Below are 27861 nucleotides of genomic sequence, written 5' to 3'. Positions count from 1 at the left end.
TATGCCTAATGGACTGAATAAGTTACCTATATTCAAATGGTGACCTTGATCACAAGCTTTTATTGACAGAAAGACTGTTGGCTTAGCATCCTTAACTTACATGCCTTGCTTTCTTTACTTTTTCTTTACCAGAAGAGCTTAAATAAAATTCCATATTCTTATAAGGTCCAAACTATTTTTCCTGCAGAGTGAACATTTGTAAATAGAAAATGTGTTCCATAAAGAAGTACATGCCTTGTCGATATTTCTTTTAAAAAATGTAATAGGATTTATTTATTTATTTATTTATTTATTTATTTATTTAACTTATTAGCTATACCTGCAGCTTGTGGAAGTTCCCAGGCCAGAGACTGAACCTGTGCCACAGCAGCGACCCAAGCCGCTACAGAGACAAAGCAGATACTTAAACTACAGTGCCACAAGGGCAGTAGAGTTTCATATTTTTAGAACACTTCTGGATTTACAGAAAATTTTAGCAGTAGTACAGAGAATCTGCATGTATCTCCTACACTCAATTTCGCCCGTTATTAATATATTTTTTATTAACATGTCCTTAATGATACAATACTGATACATTATTATTAACTAAAGTCCATAGTTTATTTAGATTACCTTAGTTTTTATCTAATGTCATTTATTTGTTCTAGAATCCCATCCAGGATTCTACATTTCATTCAGTTTTCATGCCTCTTCAGGTGCTTTCTGGATGTGAGAGATTCTCAGGGCTTCCTCGTTTTTGCAGACCTTGAGAAATACCAGTTGGGTAAATTATAGATGCCCCTCTATTGAAATCTGTCTCATATTTTTTCATGATTAGTCTTCAATTATGTGTTTTTGCGAGGAAGACCACCAGCAGTAAAGTGCTCAAGTAGACTTGAGAGATGCTGAATTACACGGGAATGTATGTAATACAAGCTTTCTGAGAACTTCGGCTATTCTACCGCACATGGGAATCTCAGGGAAGGATAGGGGTGTACAAAGCATCCCAACCAATTGGCTATAGAAATCTTCATCTGATGCCATGTTTGTGAATAGCTCCAAAAGGATGTAGAAAATATTTAGGCTTTCACTTTAGTTCATGTTTAACTGGAAATTCTAGCCACAGATATTCAAAGGAAATAAGACAATATGAGCACCCACAACTCCCAGCTAAAATTGGTAATTCTTCCACCAGGGCTACCTGGAAATGGTTTCTCAGTGACCAAAACCTAAAAAAAAAAAGACACCTAAACTAGGAGTGTGTTACTTGGTAATCATACTTAAAATGTTGAGATAATTTGTTGTCAAGAGATAGGGCACTCAAAAAGTAAATTCCTCAGTACTTAGTACGTTAGTTTTGTATTCTTTTCTTTCTTTTTTTTTTTTTTTTTGCTTTTTTGAGGCCACGCCCATGGCAATATGGAGGCTAGGGGTTGAATCAGAGCTGCAGCTGCTGGCCTACACCACAGCCACAGCAACTCAGAATCTGAGCAGCATCTGTGACCTACACCACAGCTCACGGCAATGCAGGACCCTTAACCCGCTGAGGGAGGCCAGGGATGGAACTCGCATCCTCAGGGATACTAGTTGGGGTTATTACTGTTGAGCCACGACAGGAACGCCTGGATTTTTTCTTTTTAACTAATCAATTAAAAACTAATGTTGATAATGCCATTTGCAGCAACATGGATGGAGCTAGAGAATCTCATACTGAGTGAAATGAGCCAGAAAGACAAAGACAAATACCATATGATATCACTTATAACTGGAATCTAATATCCAGCACAAATGAACATCTCCTTAGAAAAGAAAATCATGGACTTGGAGAAGAGACTTGTGGCTGCCTGATGGGAGGGGGAGGGGGAGGGAGTGGGAGGGATCGGGAGCTTGGGCTTATCAGACACAATTTAGAATAGATTTACAAGGAGATCCTGCTGAATAGCATTGAGAACTTTGTCTAGATACTCATGTTGCAACAGAAGAAAGGCTGGGGGAAAAAATGTAGTTGTAAGGTATACATGTAAGGATAACCTGACCCCCTTGCTGTACAGTGGGAAAATAAAAAACAAACAAACAAAAAAAAACTAATGTTGAAAGAAGAAAGGGCTGGCTGGTTCCACTGATTTCAATTAATATCAGAGGCACAAATAAAGTGAATTTATTATCTAAAAAAGCAAATCCTCTCCAAATCTATAGATGGAAACTTGTGAGGTGCCAGGAATGGTAACATCCCATTCCAACTGTGTGGTAGGAAAGACTCTCCTCTCTCTATCTTGCAAAAGATCACAAAGCCTAACTTTTCCTAACTGGTGAACTGCTGGGCATCCACAGCATGATATTCTGGATTGATAAGGCAAGCTGAGAAGCTATCTGAATGCTTCCCCTTCTCCTCCCCAAAGCCTAGCTTGACAATGTGATCAAGGAAATTCCTAAGTTTTTAAAAAAATACCGAAGACCAAGATATCAACTTGTAATTAATAATAAATTGCAACGGAGTCTTCACTGTTAGGGCTAAACACAAAAGCCAATATGAATGAGGATATGGTTACCTGCAATATGGGTTTTTTAAAAAAGAAATCCAAGAAAGTTTACATTTCTATATATTTGAGAATGAGATATTTCACTTGTCTCTATCATACCATGGCTATTCCATTCCATAACACAGGGTCCCAGGCTTCTTCCCAATTGAGATATACAATTGGAAAAAAAAAAAAAACTAAGAGAAGGTCTTATGCCATCAGAAATGTTGGTTATAGACTTGAGAGGTGAGCTTAAATCTTTGCAACCCTTTGTTATTAAATAATTTCCTCAATATTTTAGAGTTCTTTAAGGACAGAAAATTCTTCTTTCATCAAAATTCCAGTTCTTCCAGTTTTTCCTTTACAAAGCCTTAGCCTTGGTTTTCTCAATCTAATGCTCCTTGGTAAGAGCACTCATGCTTTCTTCATCCCAGATGTTGAACCCACCGATCATGGCTACACGCTCATTCATTTCACCAAGGGATAATTAGGAAAAAATGTAAATTCTGTAGAGCTTGGTAATCTGTCACTAACCTTTGATTACAATTTGATTACAATGACATAAGCCAGAGATTAGGACGTGGCATTGATTAGATTTCTAACTTGCTGAAGATACAACCTGTATCATCTTGTATCATCATAATAAAACTGCAATAACCAGAATGAAAATAGTCTTTCTACAGATTAAACTCCAAGTTAAAATGGTATATGCATTAATTCATCATCTATGGAACATAGGTAAAATTCTTCAGTTTTGTTTTTAGATAGATTTAATGCATGCATGTTTAATGTTGCAGAATAAAATAAGTACTTTCACCTATGTTGATTAGAAGGTTTTAGTACCCTGGATCAGGAACCTTTCAATTAGCCAAATCTCTTAGATAATCCTGATTAAGAAATATCAAGAAAGAGGAGAGAGAATGTAAGTAAAAGAGTGGAAGGAACAACAACGAAGAGCAGAAAAAAAAGAAATATCCAGCTTGACACAGAACATGGCTATCATGGCAAAATTCATTTCATGGTTTAGGATAGATGTATATATCGATTTTCAGTTACTTAACAGAAAATGTTTATATTATATGATAATTAATATAGGTTCTTGGAGACCCATTTTGGAGCTTATGGATAGGTCTGTCGGTCAGCACTGCTATAACTTAGATTTGTAGAGCATTAATTCCACCATCAATAACTAGATTTCTACTACATTGAGATTCACTTGTACTTAAAATGCATCTGCTTTAAAGATTTTCCAGGCTTAGTTGAAATGAATCTGACCAGTATCCATGAGGATGAGGGTTCAATCCCTGACCTTGCTCAGTGGGTTAAGGATCCAGAGTTGTGGTAAATCATGGTGTAGGCTTGGATTCCCTGCTGTGGCTGTGGCGAAGGCTGGCAGCTGCAGCTCCGATTCAACCCCTAGCCTGGGAACTTCCATATGCTGCAGGTGGGGCCCTAAGAAGCAAAAAAAAAAAAAAAAATTTTTTCCAGGCCGAAGACTATAATGCTCTGTGTTTCAAATCTCTGGGACTTCACTTGAGTATCTGTCCAGATACTTAAATAAATTCATAATTTTGTCTGTGTGAGGAAAAATTGGATTTGCCCAGAGGCAACTCAAAAGTCTACCTCCAAATCTCTAAAACCACTCTTGAAAACATTATCCTTTGTTATATGATTGTCCCTTGCATAAGGACATATTGTTAGAATTTAGAGATGATATATATTTTACTTTCTGATAGTCTTAGACAATCAGGTAGTATATATATCCGTCCCTGCATTTCCCCTTAATGACCAGGAATTTTTTAATGCTTAGCTTCAGTATTACCTCATTTTAACTCTTTAATACTGTGTTCTGTTTATAGAAATAAATTACATATAGTTATATTTATACATAATTTAATTGTAAAACATCAAATTTTTCCTGAAGTCCTGCAGGATATATATTATAAATAAATAATAACTATATCTATTGCCTTTTGACATTTTTCTTCATGATATTCTTTTGAACAAATTATATAATGTTATTTAGCACATAATAGCTCTGATATTGTCCTTCACTTATATAAAGTTAATAAAATATATAACAGACATAAATCTTTGTCACACAAAATTTTTTTACAAAACCTCGCTTAATAGTCTAGATCTTTCAGACAGGTTATAGGTTAGGGGTTAACAAATTCTAATGAAAATATAATTTCTCAGGAAAAATGTTGCTTAACTTTTTAAAAAAGTATTTCTCCTTTATCTGTTTTCCCTAGAATACTCTACTAATTGCCATCCAAGCATATGTTGTTAAGGAAATAGTAACTTTAGAAAGACAAAGGACTTATTCTGAAGGTGGCCAAAAAACACACTTTTGTTAGTTCTCCTTAAGGTTATAAAACCATGTGTACATTAAAACTTAATATGTTTAAAGGCTAGTTTAAAAAGAAAAGTATTTTCATCCAGATCTTGATCCATCACTGGACTGCCTGCATATTGTGCATAAAAAATAATTTGATCTGCTCTGATAGTTCCTCTATTTAAAGCAAGTGGCAAACAGATATATTTATTTAAGTGTAATAGTAGTTCCTGAGTACATATGTCCCAAAGGCTTGCAGATACAAATAATAATAATAATAATAATAAGGTACAGGGGTTACATTTCTCCCACCATAAAGGGAAGAAATGAGAAGTAAACAGAAACTTAGAAGAAAATATCCCTGGCAGTTCTGCTGTCTTTCTGAGCTACCAATGAATTTCATCTATCAGGACACATCCAGGGCTAAGAATGAAAATGGAAGATACATATTTTACCAAAAAAGAAACCATTTTCTAATTTTCTACCTACTTAGTTGAGGGTTTTCATGTTTTTCCTTCAAAGTATGAAAAGGGTTATATAAAAGTAAGATATACACAAGCACATCATAATAGTAATAGACAAACCCGTCAAAGTGCCCTTAAGTTATAAGTTGGGTTTCAAACATTTGTCGAATGTTGAATGAATTCATACCTCCAGATAAACACAGGGGAAAAGGTCTGTCAGCTGTGGATATTTAGTCAACAGTAGCTCAACTGATGAGAAAAGAATGATTTTGAAACCAATTTTCAGACGTGGTAAAAGAACTGGGACCTAGCTTCTTATTCCATTGAGAGCACGTGAAAAATAACAAGTAGGACAAACTCCTAGACCTGAATAAAATCTAGTATACATGGTAGAGGCCATGCGACATACAGCTTGAGAAATATCTTTAAAATAAACCGTTTCATCCCTCTCTGGGAAGGCTCTAATATATGAACTTAGGAGTTCCCTGGTGGCCTAGTAGTTAAGGATCTGACATTGTCACTGCTGTGGTGAAGGTTTGATCCCTGGCCTGGGAACTTCCACATGACTTGGGTGCAGACAAAAAAAATCATGACACTAAAACATACTTTGGTGATCACCCATTCCAGCATAACTTAAAGAGTTTTCAGCCAACTGGATCTCCAACATGGGTCCAATACATGAGAATTTGGGGATATCGGGCTTGGAAATTGGTATTTTAACACATTCAACAGGCAACGCTGAGACTGAAGTTTGAAGATTGGTGCTTTTCAGGCAAGCCTGCTGCACAGGACTTCAGAAAAGAACAAGGAGTGATGGAAATGCACACATGAAACACCCCTGTAGAATAACTGGAGTTAGGGTCAAGGCAATTATCTTGATAGGTCACGTGATCACTCTCACAAATAGAAGCTGAATCATTCCTGGCCTTAGTCCAGGACATTTATGATGATGTGACAGAGTCCAATCGTTGTTTTCAGTCAGCTCCCTGGAACTATGCCCATACTCTGTTGTGTCTAATCCTACTTGAGGGGAGCAGGAATATCTCAGAAGAATGTTTACAGTTACCCATTGTCTGTGATAAAAAAACTTACTGCACATTGTGAAAACAGTGGCCAGTCCTTGGCCAGTTTATCAACATCTTCAAGATGTCTTAGAGTATTTATTTTAGATACTTCTTGGTACTCATTAACAATTTAGAACAAAAGTATACTTGCCTAAGATATCTCAAATCCAGTTATAATCTTTATCTGTTCGATCACTTTGGAGGTGGAGGTGGATGTGGGGTAATAGGCATGGTGTGAATATGTGATATTCTGAACTAGTAAAAGTCCTTGAAGATGTAATTGAATGATTAATATCCAGATAATTGAGATGTGTGCTGAAAATGTCATTAAGTAAACTAAACCTTTTTCTCTTGGGATTCCCATAAAACCACAAACCTCACTGTTTTTCTTTGGATTACGACATTAGAAAGATCACAAAGCACAGAAATAGTCACTGATTATAGTTATTACCAGGCAATGTTAAATACTCTCAAAAATTGGCAAAAGGAGAAACAATGAAAGCTTGGAGAATCTAAAGGAAAAATACTCTGTGTGCCAGTTAGGCAGGTCTCCATTTTTATAATGCACTTGGCATAAACAGTTCTAGAATGTTTTCTGTGATATGTTCTGCCCTGTCATCATGTAATGTGCCAGTTCAGTGAAAACATTGGGAATATAATTTTGTACTGATCCATATCCAAGAATGAACAAAAGAATAAAACAACCACTTATATAATACAATTAAACATATGAATATTGTTTCCCTTTTCCATGTAGGCTCAGCTGTACTAACGCCTTGTACTATTAACTAATGCATATCAGTACTATAAAACAGAAGTTTTTGTTTTGGTCCCTAACCATATTAGAATTTTATGCAGAGTCCAAATCTTTATTTACAAATGTTGAGAAATTCTATGCCTACATGTTTGTTGACTAACTGACTAAAACGCTGTATTTTCCCTCCTTGTCTTCCACACAAAATCGAGGGGAAGTTCTTGATGACATGTAAAGGTTGAAAATCCAGATATTTGTTTCATGTCTCCTCTGCTCTTTTCGGGCTGATTGTAAAATATCTATAATGATGACTCATCCTTCATCACATACCATGACTGATAAACAATTCATATGAAGAGAGCTGGTGGGAGCATCATTATTTCTGCTGATGATGGACACAGAGCACACAAGCCAGTGTTAGGCTATTAGTAGAATTAGATAAGATAATATTAAGAGAGCAGAATTCTAGGCAAGCCGGATGTGCTCAGCAAATGTAATCTATTGTTTGCTATCATTTTGTGGTTTTATGTGGATGCTTTCAGAACTAGGATACAGTGTAAGTTTTACTGCACATTGAAAAACTGGGGCTACGGAGAATAACTTATTCAATCAAGTTAGACACTTCCAGGAAGATGTGGAATAAGAAGCGAAATCTACTAATGTTTATTCCCTGTTTGTTCTTTCACCAAGCATGAGACTGGTGGAAGAAGATAGGAACTAGAAAGAGAATCCAGTCCAGATAAGAACATAAACCTGTCCCACTGATAAAAATCTACCATACTGAACTAGGTAAGGAGATTTATATGACCATGTTATAAAACCTACACTTTACAGTTGTATACTGTTTCTGAGTCCTTTTTCGCATTATATAAGAGGACTAATAAATACAGTACACATATCAGAAATAAATATTTAAATGCTCTAAAGCTTTAGCCTCAACTGGTGATATTTAATGAAAGACCTGAATTTAGGTACTAGAAATACAGTGAAATAAGTAGAACATTTCTAACAAAAAATTAGGATTTAATATTGGCTCTCCTATTTATTAGACATGCAAACTTAGACATAAACTACATCACAGTGCTAATTTTCATAAGCATTGAACCACTGAACAGTTAAAATTTGACTGCTATAGGGAGTTGGCATTATGGCTCAGCAGTAACAAACCCAACTAGTATCCATGAGGATGCGGGTTTGATCCCTGGCCTCGCTCAGTGGGTTGAGGATCTGGCATAGCTGTGGATGTGGCTGTGGCCAGCAGCTGCAGCTCCTATTTGACCCCTAGCCTGGGATCTTCATATGCTGCAGGTGTGACCCTAAAAAGCAAAAAAAAAAAAAAAAGAAAAAAATTGAATTGATCACTATATCAGTATTTTTCTTTTATGATGTAAGGAGAAGTTTGATCATAGTAATTTTAATAAGATTATCCTTAAATAAGCATAAATTTAAATATCAGCATAAAAGGCTTAAGAGGGAAACTATAATTTGGATTTTTATGATTAATGGTTGTGTTTTAAACTTTTCCCAGTTTGAAATCTGATTCCAGGCCTATCAGACTTTGTCCAAGGTCACATAATAAAATACTCTGAAAGTAAATCTCCTTTGGGTACAAACCTAAGGAACATTCTATACATTTACAGATTTACCAAAAAAAAAAAAAATCAGAGCATAAATATTTACTGGCCCCACCGCCAAATGAAGATTCTTTAGTTCCAGACACCTGAGAACCACCTTGTAGTGCTGGCACTGGCTGGGTGTTAAAGGGACAAAATCTGAAAACAACAATCAGTCCTTGAGGACAGAATGCTTCAGAGACCTCTTTATAGGAAGTAGGAGCAGGGCCATGACTCAGGTCAACCTGGAGGCTGTGCTATGTATCATAAAATAAAATTCTAGAATTAAAAACAAAAAAACGAAACCCAAAAAGTTGGAGAAGAAAATGGGAATCATGAAAAGAAACAACAAAAGGATGGAGAGTTAGAAGGATATATTAAAAAAAAAAACAACAACAAAAAACAAACTTCATAGTTTTCCATGAATGGGATCTGCTTTTAGCTTTTTAAGACAGAAGGAAGGATGAAGTCCTGAGGAATTATAAGCAAGGTACCATTTGTGCTGTTTTCTATATTTTATCAGATCTGCTCAGTCCCTTCACCTTTAGATTAACAATTCTCCCTCCATAAATACAATCCATGTGACTGAAGCTCTGCCTCCTTAATCTTATTCCAAATATGTAAGTGTATGTGGAATCACAGGATAATCAGTCATAGCATTTGTTTTCTGCATTTCCTTGAATGTAATGCACTCCTTATCAGTGGATGTATTCAAGCAAAAGTAGAATGCTCATCCTGTCATGATGACAAGTTATAGAGTCAAGGGATCATTCACCTGTATGACTGCTAAAATGCCTTCCAACTGAGATGATAAATCTTAATTCATTGAATAATTGTTTGAAAAATGTCTCTCCAACATTAATGGACAGGCTCTACGTATCACAGGAAATGCACTGAGGCAGACACAAGAAAAAAGACAGCACTTATAAGGAGCTCACAGACAAACCAACAACAAAAAGACAGGGTGGTGCATGCTGTGATGGAGATAAGGACAGGAAGCTGTGGAGGCCCATGACAGCTCCCACCACACTAGGAAGTCAATCAGTACCTTGCTGGAGGAGGTAACATCCGAGCTGAGTTTAAAGGATGAGTAGGAGTTAGCCAAAGAAAGGAGAGGAAACTTTCTAGGAAGTAAGAGTCTAGATAACCACATCCTGTGTTATTTTGACTTGGGCTAGGCAACACCTTCCAGGAAGATATCATAACACACACTCTTGGCGTCAGACTCCAGGCTTCACTCTGTGTTAGATGTTCCTCCCTATTCTGTCTTCCTCAAGAAGCTGTGAGCTCCTTGAGGGACAGCATTTTCATCTCTGCACCACCAGCCCCTAGGACAGTGTGCGGCACACAGTAGCCTCAGCCACAAATGTTTACTACAGGAATGAATGAGGAACGTTTGTAAGGCATGAGATTGTTCACTATGGTCCAGAAGTGAAATGGGGAAATGAGGCTGACCGGCCAGCGACGGTGGAATCATAAAGAAGTGCAGTAAGCCATGTTTAGACTCTCCTGAAGGCCAAGGGGAATGCACGAAAGATGTGGCATAATGGAGTTTAGTTTTTAGAATGATTGATCCAGCAATGGTATTAAAAGTGAACTAGAAGGCTCCATGATTACACATAGAATTAACGCTTAGAGTAAGTCACTTAGGAAAGGAGTATATAGACCTGGACTGTGGTATTGACACTGGGATTAAAATGAGAGGCTAGATTCTATGTTCAAAACCTTTATTTTATTTTAATTAAAATAAAACCTAGCTCTGTTCTTTTAATAGATTGCTTCTAATTAAGGTGTCCCTATTTTTCTATCTATCTATCTATCCTCTATCATCTACCTTTTCACAAAATTTACTATTCATCTGTTTGTCATGAGAAGGGGATTGCTAAAGTATCATGCTTTATACTATTCTGATAGGTATTACCTTATTATTTTCTTGAGTTCAGTTTGTCACTCAAGTTCAGATTTCTTGAGTTCAGTCACATACCATATTCTGAGGAGTACTTTTTCATTAAACTATATAGTGTTAGCGAATAATCTATATAGTGTTAGGGAATAAAGTACTGGATATTTGATGCACACCATAAGATGAAATTCTTTTTTATTTTTAGTTTTTTTTTTAATTCAGTGTGAACCTCATGAGATTCTTTTAGACACCACTTATAAATTTTTGTTTGTTTATTTAGTTGTTATTTGAAATGTGACAGCATTTTACAGAGACACATGAGCCTGTCAGATCTGCATGCATCTGATGAGACACTGAAGCCAGAAAATGGAGAACGTTGGGAAAAGACAGAGAGCCTAAATGACTGAAGAACTGGACTTTCCCTAAAGAGGCACTATTTACAAATTGCCGTAAAAAAAGCACGTGCCAAGGCTTTATTTAATTTTCAGATTGTTATCAATTACCAATTTATTTTTTATGTTTTCTAGAATCTTATTCAATAAGTGTTTATTAAATACCAGCTTTATACTGAGAATTCTGTTAGTCACTAGGAATACAAATGGTGATTAAATTATAGAATCTGGCCACAAACAGCTCACACTATTCTTTAGAGGACAGATATGTTTGAAAAATATATGTTACAAGGTAACAGTTAGTGCAATGATAGAGGGATCATGGGTGCTACATGAATATAAACCTTCTGAATCATATATAGATGCAAAATATTTGTATCATATCAATTTTTAAACATACTAAACTACTATATCCAAGGAGAGTCCAAAATCTAGTTACTTATATTAAATATTTTCTTTTAAGAAGTAAAATATGAGTCATATAAAAGTAATGCCCGAGTTATATAAAGCAGATCATTTTTTGTTCTTTCTCTCTTTTTTTTTTTGGATTTGGGGCCATGTTGTGCTATGCATTTGTGCATTTGCTTGCTGTAATTGTGACTCGGGAGAATTCTGACTTAAGTTGAAAGTAGCCTTGTTCACTCCATCAGTTGAGCTGGGCCCCCCCAAAAAGCTCACAAAATCCTTATCATTTGGAATTCCCTCACAACTCATGTCTGATCCAACTGGGTCAGTCAGTCCTCATAAACTGTTTGGCTTACCTCTCTGAGCTGACATATCTTGTGTACCCTGAAGTGATTTCTAGAAATCAGTTCAACTTTTATGGCTTTTGACTTGTATTCTGCTAGCTTTCTGGAGTGATGTGATGTGACATAAAGTTGCTAAATCCTCCAGGCCAGAATTAGATGTAATTACTCTATGTTTATGAGATGGTTTAAAACTGGGCTAGAAAAAAATTATGCAAGTAAAGCAATATTCGCAATGATTAATTTTTCTACAAAGACAAATTTTCCAATCTTACATGTAAAAATCTTAATGTAAATATAAGCACAGGCATAGATAATTTTGTATGGTGAGTTCACAGGTAAAAATAGTTTGATATAAAAATAAATCCATCATTGGCAGTTAAGGCAAAAAGAACCCGGGCAAGAGCAAATAAAAACATGATTTTCTATGTAAAAAATGCTAAGTTAATTTTTTTTTCTTTTTGTCTTTTCTAGGGCCGCACCCACAGCATATGGAGGTTCCCAGGCTAGGGGTCGAATCGGAGCCATAGCCACCAGCCTACGCCAGAGCCACAGCAACGCAGGATCCGAGCTGAGTCTGCAACCTACACCACAGCTCACGGCAATGCCGGATCCTTAACCCACTGAGCAAGGCCAGGGATCAAACCAACAACCTCATGGTTCCTAGTCGGGTTTGTTAACCACTGAGCCACGACGGGAACTCCCTAAGTTAATTTTTTTAATGAAATACATTTCTATGAAGGTTACAAAAATTTTGAGGAGGCATATTAATTTAAAACATATTTATTGTGCAGTGTTTACTTTTTATTAAACCTACTACATTTTTAACACTTCATTATAAGCACTGCATTGATAAAGGATAGGAGCTTCATTTTTTTTAATGGCAATAGGAGGCAACAGATAAGGCTGATGATAAACCTCTGGGCACGTGAGAGGTGTTGCTGGTGATACCAACTCTGAAGAGAAAAGAAAGGGCCACTGTGACTGTGTCTCAGCTGGGATTCCTGATGAACTGAGGTAGCGGAACATAGCAGCCGTAAATCTGCTGCATTCAGGCAGGTTGTGTCTGAGCTTCTGGTTGGCAATTTTTGATTTTTAGATTTCTAATCTACATATCCAAGAATTCACCTTCATGTTTTTATGGAAGCAATAAATAGGCAAACCCAGAGAATCTTCCTGTCTCTGCCCTATTAATCTCTAAAACATTTTTTGTTGTTGTTGTTGCAATTCTTTTCAATTCCACACGGAAGAACTTGGGTACCAAAAGTAAATCTATAGATTAAGAAATGGCTTCTCAGAGACAGGCAAGCATATAGATTATTTCTACATGGTCTTCTTTTTAAAGGCTGTGTTAAAAATAATTGCTATAAAACAAATAGGTTTTTGTTTCAAAACAAACCTCCCAAAATCTACTTAGTAAAGTTTCTCAAAGTCCTTAGACATTGATAATTACAATGAGAAACGGTTTTACTAATTTTTATTGCTGGAAACTTATAGAGAAAGTGAGGTACTTTTATAAAAGAGAAGTGTCAGGCTATGGGATCAGATTAGGGAACATGGGTGATGGAATTTTCAGGGCTCATGGTTCTACATCTGGCAGTTCTCTTAATACCAGATGAGACAGTCGAAAAGTGTCCAACAGAAATAGATGGAAAAAACAATATTTTCACCCACTGAAGTATGGGACAAAAATAATTTGCTTCTTTTATTTTTTTTCAAAATCTCTCACTTTAGCTAAACTAGGAGGTAAATCAAAGAGAACAAATATTCCCAATTTAGGTTTATATGTAAAAAAAAATGGTAACCCAGGATAGGATCAAGCAACTCAGTGAAATAAGGTAACTGCATTACTCCAAGAAAATGGCCATAAACAACTCTCATTTCGTTTCACATGAGATACATCTTTCCAGTGGGCATTTTGGTTGAGAATTTCTAAGCAGTAAGATTTAATTTCATCTTTCTTACCTTTTCCTCTTTTTTTATCTTTAAAAAAATAAACTAAAATGAAATGTTAAAAAACTAAAACTACATTCCATGTCTGGCATTTTAATTGTAGAGGCCAAAGGAAACAGACATTTTATTTAAACAACTATTTTCTTGGTATGCTCAGGATAAAGCAACTTAGGATGTATAACGATATCTTTTTCAAGGCACCAGAGACCTTAAATATAAAAGAAATCAACATTTCTGGGAGTTCCCGTCGTGGCGCAGTGGTTAACGAATCCGACTGGGAACCATGGGGTTGCGGGTTCGGTCCCTGCCCTTGCTCAGTGGGTTAACGAGCCGGCGTTGCCGTGAGCTGTGGTGTAGGTTGCAGACGCGGCTCGGATCCCGCGTTGCTGTGGCTCTGGCGTAGGCCAGTGGCTACAGCTCCGATTCGACCCCTAGCCTGGGAACCTCCATATGCCATGGGAGCGGCCCAAGAAATAGCAACAACAACAACAATAACAACAACAACAACAACAACAAAAAGAAATCAACATTTCTTAGGAAAGAATAAAAGTCTCCTCAGGAATAATTTATAAGTAAAAAAAGAAATTGCTATACTCATTCCTAACTAAAAGAAAAAAGCGACACATGTGCCTTAATCATGACCAGTAGACGAGAGACATATGAGGTTAGAAAATGTTCTCTTCTAATGGTAAAATTTAACAAAATTTATTGAACGCCTACTATGTCTCAGGCATAGTTCCAGATGAAAAGGATATGCAAATACTATCAAGACAGCTTTTGGTCTTAAGAAGTTATTGAGAGACACCGCATGTCAACATATACTTAGGTGACAATGTGATAAATGCTTTAGGCGAAATATTACAGGGATTCTGTGGGAGTTCTTATGAAATAGAAAAATTCATTGGAGACTTTATAATGCCAAAATATGCTTTCAGTCTTGAAGGGCATTCATGATGGACAAGACTGTAACTCTGCACAAAATCAGCAACACTAAGACATGGGGGTAGAAGAGCACTAGCAACAGGCTAGAAAACATCCACGAAGTAACAGAACATCAGAAACCAGCATAGTGGATGTGCAGCAGAGAACCAAGTCTCCAGATGATGAAGCATCTTGTTGTCAGGCTGTGTAGTGTAAATTTTATCATTACTAATGGTACACTACTGAGGAACTTTAAGCAGGTGAATGACAAAATGAGCCAGAGAAAGGATTATAGAAACAGGCAGAGTGGCTAGATGGTCAATAGTGTGATAATCAGTGAGAGGGCATATAAGAATATGAATTAAAGTAGCAGTAATGGGACTGGAGATGAGGGAGATGACACAAGATATTTATTTTGAGACACAGGTAGGTCATTTCATGCTCCCACAGGTCATGCAAAAGTCTATCCTCATGAAAGTTACATTTTAATGAATTAGTCATATAGGAATAAAAGACATAATTAAAGTATTAATTTAAAATGAATATTAACTTAAATTATTAAATTTCATATTTCATATAGTTAATATAAAATTAAAAATGAGAAGATGGCAAGGCAACAGGAAGGCACTATTTTCCATGGGGTGATCAGAGAAGTGTCTCTGAGGTGGTGAGCTTGGAGGAGAGACTCAAATGATAGCATGGTGCTAGCTATGTAAAGAACCAGGTAAGGATGCCCCAGGAAGGAGGGAGTGCTCTAAGTACTTAGGCTGTGGGGGTGGGAATGAGCTTTGTGTGCTTGAGGCTGAGTTGGAATGAGATACAGGAAGAGTGCTATGAGAGCTAAGCAGAGCCAGGTGACGTAGGATCCTATAGACCACTGTAGGAGGAGTTTGCATTTTTTTTTTTTTCCTGTAGGGCTCCACCCATGGCATATGGAAGTTCCCAGGCTATTGGCCAAATCAGAGCTGTAGCCGCCGGCCTACGCCACAGCCAAAGCAACGTCAGATCCAAGCCCCGTCTGCAACCTACACCACAGTTCAGGGCAATGCCGGATCCTTAACCCACTGAGTGAGGCCTGGGATCGAACATGAATCATCATGGTTGCTGGTCAGATTTGTTTCCACTGAGACACGATGGGAACTCTAAGAGTTTGGATTTAAAGTCTTTGGCATTTGAGAAAACTGCATGAACATTTTGCATGTTTTCTCATTTGTAAATTGGGAAAAAAATATCTAATTTGCTTGCTCTATAGAAAGATTGAAAAGGAAATTACGTAATATATGAAACACAGTTACTCGGTCCATGGGAAGGACTCAACAGATTGATTAATCTGGAAAAAAGAAAAGAAAAGATAGAAGCTTGGTTTAAGTAGGTAGCGGTCCAAATGGAGACAGGATTTCAAAGGGCATTTTAAATACAGAATACAGTGATGAGGTGAAATGATGAGGAAGAAAACCATATTTGGGGAGAAGACCATGAATGTGTTTTGTACACACTGAATTTTATATCATCCCATTGGAAATATCAAGCAAGTTGAAGGGTTGTGGGTCTGAAGCTCAACAAAGAGTTTTTTCATAAGAAAAAAAAATAGTTTGGATTTATTTCAAAGTATGATGGAAGGGAGGCAAATGGGGAGATGCTGATCAAAGGGTATAAATTTCCAGTCATAAGATCAACAAGGTCTGGGAATTCAGAATACAGCATGGTGACTATGGTTAGTAATACTGAATATTATACACTTCAAGCGGCAAACAGAGTAGATCATAAATGTTCTCACCATGGAAAAGAAATAATAATTATGTGGGGTGGTGGAGGTGTTGATGCTAGGATGGTAATCATTTTGCAATGTACAAATGTATCAAATCACATTGTGCACCTTCATTTTACATGTTATATGACAATTATAGCTCAATAAAGCTGGGGGGAAAAGTATAATGAGAAATCCTTGTAGGATCTTGAGGAGGGTGATAATAACTGTTTAAAATACCTTATGACTGCTGTGTGGGAAACAGCACAGCAGGGGAAGTGCGGAAACAGAGGGAAAGAGGAAGCTACTGCAGTCATCAGCTGAGAGACAATGGCAGTTCTGACCACAGGGTGCTACTAAGAGGATCAGAAGTCAGTAGATTCTGGATGCCAGAAACAAGAGTTGTTAAAATAGACCTGCCATGATTTAAAGTCTTTTGAAAAATAAGAATTAGAAGGGTTTTCTTTTATTTTGAATTATCTATGTACAAATATTTTATTTTTATTTTTTATTTTTTTTTGTCTTTTAGGGCCATACCCGCGGCATGTGGAGGTTCCCAGGCTAGGGGTCCAATCAGAGCTGTAGCTGCTGGCCTACACCAGAGCCATAGAAACACCAGATCCAAGCTGGGACTGCAACCTACACCACAGCTCAGGGCAATACCAGATCCTTAACCCATTGAGAGAGGCCAGGGATCAAACCCACATCCTCATGGATCCTAGTCGGGTTCATTAACTGCTGAGCCATGACAGGAACTCCATGTACAAATATTTTAAATGAAAAGATATATCTTGTTCATGAATTGGAAGAATAAATATTTTTAAAATGACCATACTACCCAAGGCAATCTGCAGGTTCAGGGCAATCCCTATCAAAATACTACTGGCATTTTTCATAGCACCAGAACAAACAATCTTAAAATTTGTATGGAAACACAAAAGACCTCTAATAGCCAAAATCACCTTGAGAAAGAAGAACGGAGCTTGGAGGAATCACACTCCCTGACTTCACACTACACCACAAAGCTATAGCAATCAAAAGAGTATGGTGCTGGCACAAAAACAGACATACAGATCAGTGGAACAGAATAGAGAGCCTAGAATAAACTATGCACCCATGGTCAATTAATCTATGACAGAGCAAGAATATGCAATGGATAAGAGACAGTCTCTTCAGTGGTGCTGGGAAAACTGGACAGCTACATGTAATATAAATAAATAAACAAATTAGAACAGTCTCTAACACCATATGCAAAAATAAACTCAAATGGATTAAAGACCTAAATGTAAGACAAGATATTATAAAACTTCTGGACAAAAATAGGCAGAACACTCTTTGACATAAATCCCAACAATATTTTTTTTTGGATCCATCTCCTAAAGTAAAGGAAATAAAAAGCAAAAATGAGCAAATGGGACCTAATTAAACTACATAATATAACTCAGCTCTGCAATGAGAAAATTATATAAAAATTATACCTCGGTATGTTACTTCCCTATAGAGCTTTACTGAAGAATTTCCCTTCCCTCATGTTCCATTTAAATAACATTTTATATTAGTGCATATTTAAAGGAGCCAAAGATACATATGTGTATATCCTATTTGAGTGTGCATGTACATTATATTGTTTAAAATTATTCTATTTTTCAATTCCTCTTCCTTTTAAAACAGAGTTTCCTTTAGAATTCCTGGATTTCAAAAGCAAGACCCACTCCAGTTGTAAACACATGCCAAAACAGAACACATAAGCCAAAAGCAAAAAGGCTTACACACTGCTTCCCAGTGGAAAGAACTTTCTAGTACCACAGCAGTCTGTCTTGGAAAAAGGTCTTTTTGATTGTTTTGGCCCTTTGCTCTTTATTCAAGATGGATTACTACCGGATCTTTCCTAGAGTTCTGTTCACAATGGTTTTAAATGACTCAAGCTTTGGCACCCCCTCACTGAAGTATTTGCTTTAGAGAATTCTAAATTTCTCCTACAAAGACTACAGCTGTCTCTGAATCCGACTGCCTTCTGTAGTAATTACTGAACACATGGTACAACTGGAATCCCTGGCATTCATTAAAAAAAAATGCAAGGGGTGGATGAGAAAAGAGAGTAAAAAAAATAATAATCACAGGAAATTAGCAGGTTGAAGTAAATCAGCATGCTTCTCAGGAAGAAAGATCTGACAGAGACATTCAGAAGGAATCAGCCTCCCAGTCTGGCCATGTTGGATTCTTGTTTATCCCTTCCCATGCTTCTCACACAGGCTGACATATCAAACTGTTTTTCTCTATTTACTTGTAGGAAGAGCTAATTTTATTAGGGTTTCTTCATTTTTAAAATGCTCTTGGAGTTCCCGTTGTGGCTCAGGGAGTTGAGACCGGACTAGTGTCCATGAGGATGCAGGTTCGATCCCTGGCCTCACTCAGTGGGTGAAAGGATCCAGTGTTGCCGTGAGCTGTGGTACAGGTCACAGATGCAGCTCGGATATGGCATTGCTGTGGCTGTGGTGTAGGCTGGCAGCTGTAGCTCTGATTTGACCCCTAGCCTGGGAATTTCTATATGCTGTAGGTGGGGCCCTAAAAAGAGGCAAAAATAAATAAATAAAAACAATAAAATGCTCTTTACTGCCATGAGAACTTGATTAAATTGCTACCCATTCTCAAAGGGAAAGGAGTTTTAACCCTCAGGGCAAAACAATGATACACTTAGTGCAATGCAATATTTCACAAAAGCCCAGATGTCCCGCAATCATAGGAAGCTTTGTGACAGAATTATTAGCAGGTAAGTTGATTTTGCAGAATGTTTAGCTGATAGAATAGCTTTTATACAATACTGTGACACAATCTTCCATTCCTATAAAGTAATCAGATGCAAGGTCTTCCTCCATATAAATAGCAATATTTACTACTGTTCTAATAAATAGCACTGATAGAACAAATAAAAATTATGGAGCCTTTATATAATTATTTTTGAGCTCATCCAAACATCAGAATTCTTTAAAAATATTTGCAAAAGTACCAACCATAGGTTTCTTCCTCAATATTTTACCTTTGTTTATTTTTCTTTAAAAGGGTACATCTTTCTTCAGTTCAAAATGAGTTTTTATTTGACCATACCACTTCACATCTTTTATAACGAATTTTAGAAACTCATCAGAGTACAAATATTTATTTTGCTCTACAATGACCCTTTCTACATCTATTAATAATCATTTGATTGTTTTAGCAAGCAGTGATTGAAGAAACCCAAGAGCAGTGTCAAACGCTATGCTTTTTGCACCATTACCCTTTTGGACACGACAAATTTTTTCTATAAGAAGGGTTTTAAAAAATAAATTATTTGTGTACTACTGTAAGAATTAACTTTTTTGGGGGCCATACCCATAGCACAGAATGAACTTTGATAAAATGATGTGTCTAATGCATTTACCACTTTAAGATGATATTGAAATTATGATCCATTGTTTTATCTCTATGGTATGAATGGCATCGACTTGCCAGGGCTTGAACTATTTAATCCAAATGTTTGAATATATTAATTCTGTAGACAGACCTTCCTTTGGTATAATTGAGACTGCTAATAGTTTATCAAAATTTCTTTCTTCCTAAAAAATTTTTTTTTAGTTTAAAAAAATTCTTTCTTACTTTCCCCCAGCAAACAGTAGGTTTACATTTCCTAACCTCCCTTGCAGCTAGGTGTGGTCATATGAAGCAGCTTTAACCAACAGAATGTGAGCAGATGTGCTGAGTCTATTTCTGGGGTTTGCTCATAGATACTTCCATGTGCTCCTCCTTGGTCTTGACCTTCTACCAACTAGATGGAGACAATAACAAAGTAAAGCTACAAATAAAAGAAGTCTGGATGCCTTGTTGACTATGAAAAGGAAAGACAGCCTTCCAACCCAAACACTCACCCAGGACTGTTAAATGAGCAGGAAATAAAGTCATAATACATTTCTGAATCGCCTTGTTTTAGCAATTAGCCAATCCTAACAATATACTCAGAGAAAAGTTTGAAGAAATGTATAATGAAATTAGGAGGAAAAACGGATGAGACTAACAGAAGTAGTAAGGTTAAGTGAAACAAATTTCAGTAGCTATGCCCCATGTATCGCCTGCACAGCAAATCCCAACATGGAACAGTCCATGGTTGCTGGAGTGGGAGGTGGGGGGGAGAGTCTGCTGGAGAAAAGAGCATTTTCTTTTCCTTTTCCTACATTATCTTCTTCATGCCCCTCTCTTTTCCTAGTATGGATGGAGCAAAGATGGCCCAGACTTCAGGTTGGTCCTATTCTAAGGCCTGCTTTGTGGTCAAGGTGGAATCAGAATCATTTTCAGAGACTCTTATGACAGTTTGATGTTTGCCAAGGACAAAATGAAAGCACTGCCTTTTCTGGGATGGTAGAAAATACAACGTTTACACCTGGTCTACTTCCTGTCTCTACAGTCCTTCCCTCATTGTCTAAACCTTATCTTAGAAAAATACGTGGCCCTTGCTTTTGTTAATATTAATATCTCTACTTGTTCTTTAATACGTTTTTTTCCTGCCTCCTCCAACGCTTTGTTTCCTTAAATTTTCCTTTGTGGAATCACAATGTCAGCTTCCTCCTTCCTATGACTATAAACATACTCCTTTTTTTCTTATCCACAACAAATGAACCATCACACATAGAGAAATGACAGCTAAAAAACCACCACTGTCAATTGCACCCCCCAAAAATTAAATACCTAGGAAGAAACCTGACTAAAGAGGTGAAAGATTTATATGCTTAGAATGATAAAACACTAATCAAGGAAATCAAAGAGGATGCAAAGAAATGGAAAGATATTCCATGCTCCTGGAATGGAAGAATTAATAATGTAAAAATGGCCATACTACCCAAAGCAAACTATAGATTCAATGCCATCCCTATCAAATTACCCATGACATTTTTCACAGAACTAGAACAAACAATCCAAAAATTTATACAGAACCATAAAAGACCCAGAATTGCCAAAGCCATCCTGAGGGGGGAAAAAAACAAGCAGGAGACATAACTCTCCCAGACTTCAGACAGTATTATAAACGTACAGTAATCAAGACAGTGTGGTATTAGTACCAAAACAGAAATACAAACCAGTGGAACAGAACAGAGAACCCAGAAATAAACCCAGACACCTATGGTCAATTAATCTTTGACAAAGGAGGCAAGAACAAAAAAATGGGAAAAAGACAGTCCTTTAAGCAAGTATTGCTAGGAAACCTGGACAACTGCACGCAAATCAATGAAACTGGAACACACCCTCACACCATGCACACAAATAAACTCAAAATGCCTTAAAGACTTAAATGTAAGACAAAACACCATAAAACTTCTAGAAGAAAATATAGGCAAAACATTCTCTGATATCAACCTTACAAATGTTTTCTTAGGTCAGTCTCCCAGAGCAACAGAAATAAAAGCAAAAATAAATCAATGGGACCTAATCAAACTGATAAGCTTTTGCACAGCAAAGGAGACTATTAAAAAAAAAAAAAAGACAGCCTATGGAATGGGAGAAAATAGTATCAAATGATGCAACTGACAAGGGCTTAATCTCTAAAATATACAAACAATTTGTACAACTCAACAGCAAAAAAAAAAACAACAACAAAAAACAAAAACAAACAAGCAAAAAAACCCAACCCAATTGAAAAATAGGCAGAGGACCTGAATAGACATTTCTCCAAAGAAGACACACAGATGGCCAACAGGCACGTGAAAAAATGCTCGACCTCACTAATTATTAGAGAAATGCAAATCAAAACTACAAAGAGGTACCACCTCACACCAATCAGAATGGCCATCATTAACAAGTCAACAAATAACAAATGCTGGAGAGAATGTGGAGAAAAGGTAACCCTCTTACACTGTTGGTGGGAATGTAAATTGGTTCAACCATTATGGAAAACAGTACCTCAGAAAACTGTAGAACTACCATATCACCCAGCAAAACCACTCTTGGGCATATATCTGGATAAAACTTTCATTGAAAAACATACATGCACCCATATATTCACTGCAGCACTATTCACAATAGCCAAGACATGGAAACAACCTAAATGTCCATCAACAGATGAATGGATTAAGAAGATGTGGTATATATACACGATGGAATACTACTCAGCCATTAAAAAGAAAAAATAATGCCATTTGCATCAACATGAATGGAACTAGAGACTCTCATACTAAGTGAAGTAAGTCAGAAAGAGAGAGACAGATACCACATGACATCACTTATATCTGGAATCTAATATACAGCACAAATGACCATTTCTACAGAAAAGAAACAAACTCATTGACTCGGAGAAAAGACTTAGGGTTGCCGAGTGGGAGAGGGAGGGAGTGGCATGGACTGGGAGTGTGGGGTTTGTAGATGCAAACTATTGCAATTGGAGTGAATAAGCAATGAGATCCTGCTGTTTGGCGCAGTGAACTATGTCTAGTCACTTGTGATGGAACATGATGGAGGATAATATGAGAAAAAGAATGTGTGTGTGTGGTGTGTGTGTATGAATGACTGGGTCTCTTTGCTGTATAGAAGAAATTGAGAGAACAATATAAATCAACATAATAGAAAAAAAAAAACCTAAAAAAAAACCCCAAACAAAGCAAAAACGAAAAGATTAAATAGCAGTGTTAGGCATGTACAGAAGGGAAAACACTGAAAATCTTAAAGAACATTGGCAAAGTGCCTCCATCTGTAATTTATGAAGGTATAAATATCTGAAGAGTTAAAATGGTCTTCATAAAGTTGTACTTTATGGTCACTCGTGATAGAACATGAGGGAGGATAATGTGAAAAAAAATATATATATACACATATACATACACACATACACATATATGTATGAGTGGGTCATTTTGCTGTACAGTAGAAGTTGACAGAAAACTGTCAATCAACTATAATAGAAAAAAAATTTCTTAAAAACAAACAACCAATAAAATCAACCACCACCAAAAAATCTATTTTGTAAATCTGCTACCTTAGACTACTGCTCATTTCCTTCTCACCTCCTTAATTCCTCATTTATATACCACCTGCTCACTCTTTCAATCATTATTTAGTTGTTATTTATTGTTACTATTAATTTTATTTAATAAATAAATAATAAATATTTATTTATTACATATTTGTTTTAAATCAGTAACATGGTTTTGGAGGTACAAATATGAGGAAGAGAAAACTTATAGTTTTGAGGACTTCAAAGAGCTGGGGAGAAAGATGAAAATAATTTCACAGCAGGAAGATTTTTCTGTAGCTTAGGTAAACATAAAGGGCTCTGGAAATGTCTCCTCCCTCAAAAGGCACAATTAATACCATTTTGGGGTATGGAGAAGAACGCTTCATAGAAAGAATGACGTATGAATTGAAAAGACATAGGCCTTTATAAGTCAGACAAGGGGAAAATGGATATTTAGGAAGGAGTTGCAGAAATAACAAAGGCAATAAGTAATATGAGAAAAACATGATGTACAAAGACAGCTAATGGCTGAAGAAGCGACAAGTAGTCTGCTGTGGTTAGAAGGAAGGAAAGGTAATTGAGTAAGAAGAGAGGATTGGAAATTGTCCAGAAGTGGCTACTTGGAGTCCTATTTTGCAAGGTCTTTCATGAGTTTGGACCTTTATATTATAGGAAAGTTTAAGTAGGGAAAAGAAATGATCTCATGCATATGAAAACGTCATGTGGCAGAGAGTCCGCCTGTACAAGAGTCGGGAAAAGGGAAAGCTTATCAAAGGCCATTGAAAGGTTCAGGCAAATGTTCTAGAAGTCTGCACTGAGGGAAGAAGAGTGTCTGGCACTTGGATTTTGAAGTATCTCAATCACCATAGAATAATTCTCTCTCTTCTGCTTAAGTGCAAAGCAGATTTCTATTGTCTTTGACCCCTTCTCCAAAATGACTGAGACAAGGCTACTGCAGCCGATCTACAGAATTTTGTGAAGGCAAACAGCCAAAAAGATTTGGCTTTTAAGACCTCCCTTACTAAGCCTCCCTTAGTAAGGGACTTTTAGTCACGGGCAATAAAAGAACTAAATGTACAATAACTATTCTTTTATTCTAAGCATTAGAAAAAGTGCTCATCAGCACCAAATTTTTTGTCTTTTCCTATCTCCATCTGGCCAAATTGTTAAAAGGAAAGACTTAATAACAGTTCTCTCCCGAACAAGAACTAGGGCCTTTTGCAGCAGGTGGTGCCCACCTCTGCCTACAGAATTGCAGCCCAAACAATCTGCTTGGAATTGCAGAGAACTCAGTAGAATGTGCTTATGACTCAGCCTGTTAAGTAGGAGGACTGTTATTGTTATTTTAACTCCTGCCAGAGTATGTGGGCAGTTTTCCCTCTTTCTGTCTCCAGTTAACTGAAGGACATGCCTCTTCAAAACCTCACCCCTGGGATAGGTTCTTGTTCGGTAACAATCAGAACAATTTGGGGTCTGGGTATGACTGCCAGCTGATAGTACAGACCAGAAAAGGCTTTCATAAAGGGAACAACCAATATCCTAATTTACCAATAGAACTTATTTTTAGAATGTTTAATCTGCTTTGAGAATTATTCACACAGAGTGCCATGGACTGGAGTTGAATGCTGATGAGATAGTAATGAGCACAAGTCAAGATACTTATTTCAAAAAGGATGGTGAAAATACCAGGTTTTCTTTCTCTTTCCCTTAACCGTTGGGATATTGTGCTCTACTGTTTGTCTTTCTCTCGCCAAATGTTGTCAACAATGTAAACACTCATCAAATGCTGCTCCTAAGGAATATTGTAAAAATAAAACCAAAAAAAATCAGCCTATTTTACAGAATATTATCTTACAGGATAAGCTTTACCCACTGATGAACGATGAAAATATGTAAATCTACCGTGAAGATAAAGCAATATCTAAGCAATGTCAAATTGTGGCAAATCTTCTTATTATTATGTAGATAAGAGACGGCCTGGAATAGTAAAAGAAATATTTTTTGCTTTTAAAATGGCTTTCTCATTTCCACTCAGCTAATTTGTCTCTGTTTTTGGTCCTATAAATTAAGATTCGAGATTACATATCAGTAGAATAAAACTTTATCATAATGCTATACAATGATGTGTCAAAATGATGCTTCAAAGTTCCTCAGCATTTCAGAAGCGATGGACCGTATTAAGACAAACTGAAAGAATCCTGAAAAGGGCAACAACCATTACTGGTGTTTATTAAAGATAGTGCGTGTATTCCACAGTAACCCTGGCATACCTCTCTAGTCCTTCAACAAGTGAGGGTCCAACCAAGATAGAGACACGGTTCTAGACACAGCTCAGAACAACACCACATAGTCTCTGCCTTCAGTGGGAAGAGAGGATATTGAGGTCATGTCAGTGAGATAGAAGATGTCAAATTATATAGCACCTCATTGGCCACAGGAGGCATATAAGCTTGATTTTTATTATGAGCAGCCCCTGGTGGATTTTAAACCAAAGCGTCACATCAAAGGATTTATAAGTGATCAGACTATATGAACAATTGATTTAGGAGAACAAGATTTAGTACAAGAGGCTTGTGCAGAAGTCAGGGTGAGAGAGGAGATTCCAACGATGCAGGTAGAGACAATCAGATTTTGAACGGAGATGAGCTTGCGACTGTTATTATCTGCAATGAGGCTTAAGGAGGTTAAAAAATATGCCTTTAATATGTAGTGGCGGTCAGAAATGAACCATTCATCAGGGGTTGTTTACTACATGTTAATATTTATATGAGGCTTTTGCATCAAAAAGATGCTACAGTAGTATACGAAGTAGTAAGACTTAAATGTCAGACATATATCAACCTTTATATTTAGAGTTACATGTATTAAGTTTGAAACATTAAATTCTAAATTTTATAGCATAGTTAGTAATATTAGTAAGTCATTACAAAGAATTTGTCATTTACCAAGCATTTTCACTCCTATCATCCCATTCAATGTGAAGATAGCATAGCAAAATAGAGACATCTGCTTAAACATTCACATTTATGATATCGCTGAAGGGATCTCTGCCACTTCCAACAATCTGGTTTATCACTCTGGGTAGATATTGTGCCTTCCTTGTTTTTCTAACATCAGTCCCCTCAGCTCGCATAAAAGGATCCCAGCAAATAATGGTGGACTAAATAAAACTGCTATTTGTGTGTCAAATAAGTTAGGTTACCCAGTTCTTTTTCTGGTAGACAGTATAATTTTGGAATCTGAGAGAGATGAGTTTGAATCTAGGTTCTGCAGTCACTATATAATCTTGGCCCATATATGGGCCTCTTTTCCCATCTGCAAAACTATACTGTTTCTGTAACCTGCAAGGCTTACATATAGTCTTATATGTACTCATATCTGCTTATATAAAGTCTTATACGTACTCAAAGGTTAGTTTATCCCTTCTTTCTCCTGACTTTGTCAGAGTAGTAATTACTCCCTTCAGAAATAAAACACTTCTGAAAGATTCTATGTCTATAAATCTTACTTATGTATATTGATATTTCTTTTAACTTAAAAAATATTAGAATGAAATGTAGTATTAGAGAAAATTAGGAAAAACTTCCTTTTTAAAAGTTTATCTCATGATTTTTGAAGGGAATATGAACAATTAACACAGGCCAAACAAGAGTGCTTTTCTTTTAAGTATCTTTTAAATTTCAAAGGTAGTACTTATTGTTTTTGGGAATAGTCAGTATTTATATCTATGGGGAAATAAACAGATTTCAATTATCATGTTATGGCAAAAGCAGTAAAAAAATATGAGTATCATTAGTTAGTAGGATCCTTACAGCCAAAAGAAATAAAACATGTATTTCTAATTGGAAAAAACGAAAGAGAAACAGAAATGGCATGATATCACATATTAAAACCTTTGGATTTCTTATACACAAATCCCAAAGATGCTTTGAAAGCCATACTTAAACCATTTTAAGATTAAATTTTCAAAATGCTGAAAGCTATTTAGAAATAATAATACTATGCACCAAATGACTGAAACATTAAAATGAGTCACCTTTATGACAGAATGAGTCAACCAGATCTTCATGTATCAAATATGGATGGATCTCTAAATATAAAGTTGAGTGAAGGCAAGCTGCAAGACTATCTACAGTATGATGCCATTTATGCAAATTTTATAATGTAAATGATTATATGGCATATTTCATATGCATGTCATTAATGTTAGGAAGTCATTAAACACAGGAAGGTTATATCATCTTTAGGACTGTGACAGAATCCTACGAAGAAAGGAAAGGTTCAAACCTTTTCTAAAGCTGAATATTAGCATTTTTAAAAATTCATGTGGCCAATACTTGGGTATTTAATATTTTCTATATTCCACTTTGAAAATTTTGTAAAATTTCTTGTTTAAACAATAAAATAAAGATTTAATAAAAACACTAATGTGCATATTGCTATGGCCAATTTCAGATTGGCTATTTAGTACTTCCAATAATAAGAAACTAAATGA

The 27861-nt window shown here is 36.4% G+C and overlaps 1 protein-coding gene across 8 annotated transcripts in view; it reads right to left on the bottom strand.

Annotated features, from left to right (window-relative positions):
* Positions 1-27861, bottom strand: part of MAP2 (microtubule associated protein 2) — a 300866-nt gene that overhangs the window by 84415 nt on the left and 188590 nt on the right. The gene's annotated exons all lie outside the window — the stretch shown is intronic.

Source organism: Phacochoerus africanus, chromosome 3 (assembly GCF_016906955.1).
Source record: "Phacochoerus africanus isolate WHEZ1 chromosome 3, ROS_Pafr_v1, whole genome shotgun sequence".
NCBI classification, from domain to species: domain Eukaryota; kingdom Metazoa; phylum Chordata; class Mammalia; order Artiodactyla; family Suidae; genus Phacochoerus; species Phacochoerus africanus.
Note: the sequence above shows the minus strand (reverse complement) of the source record. Positions and strands in the feature narration are given on the sequence as shown.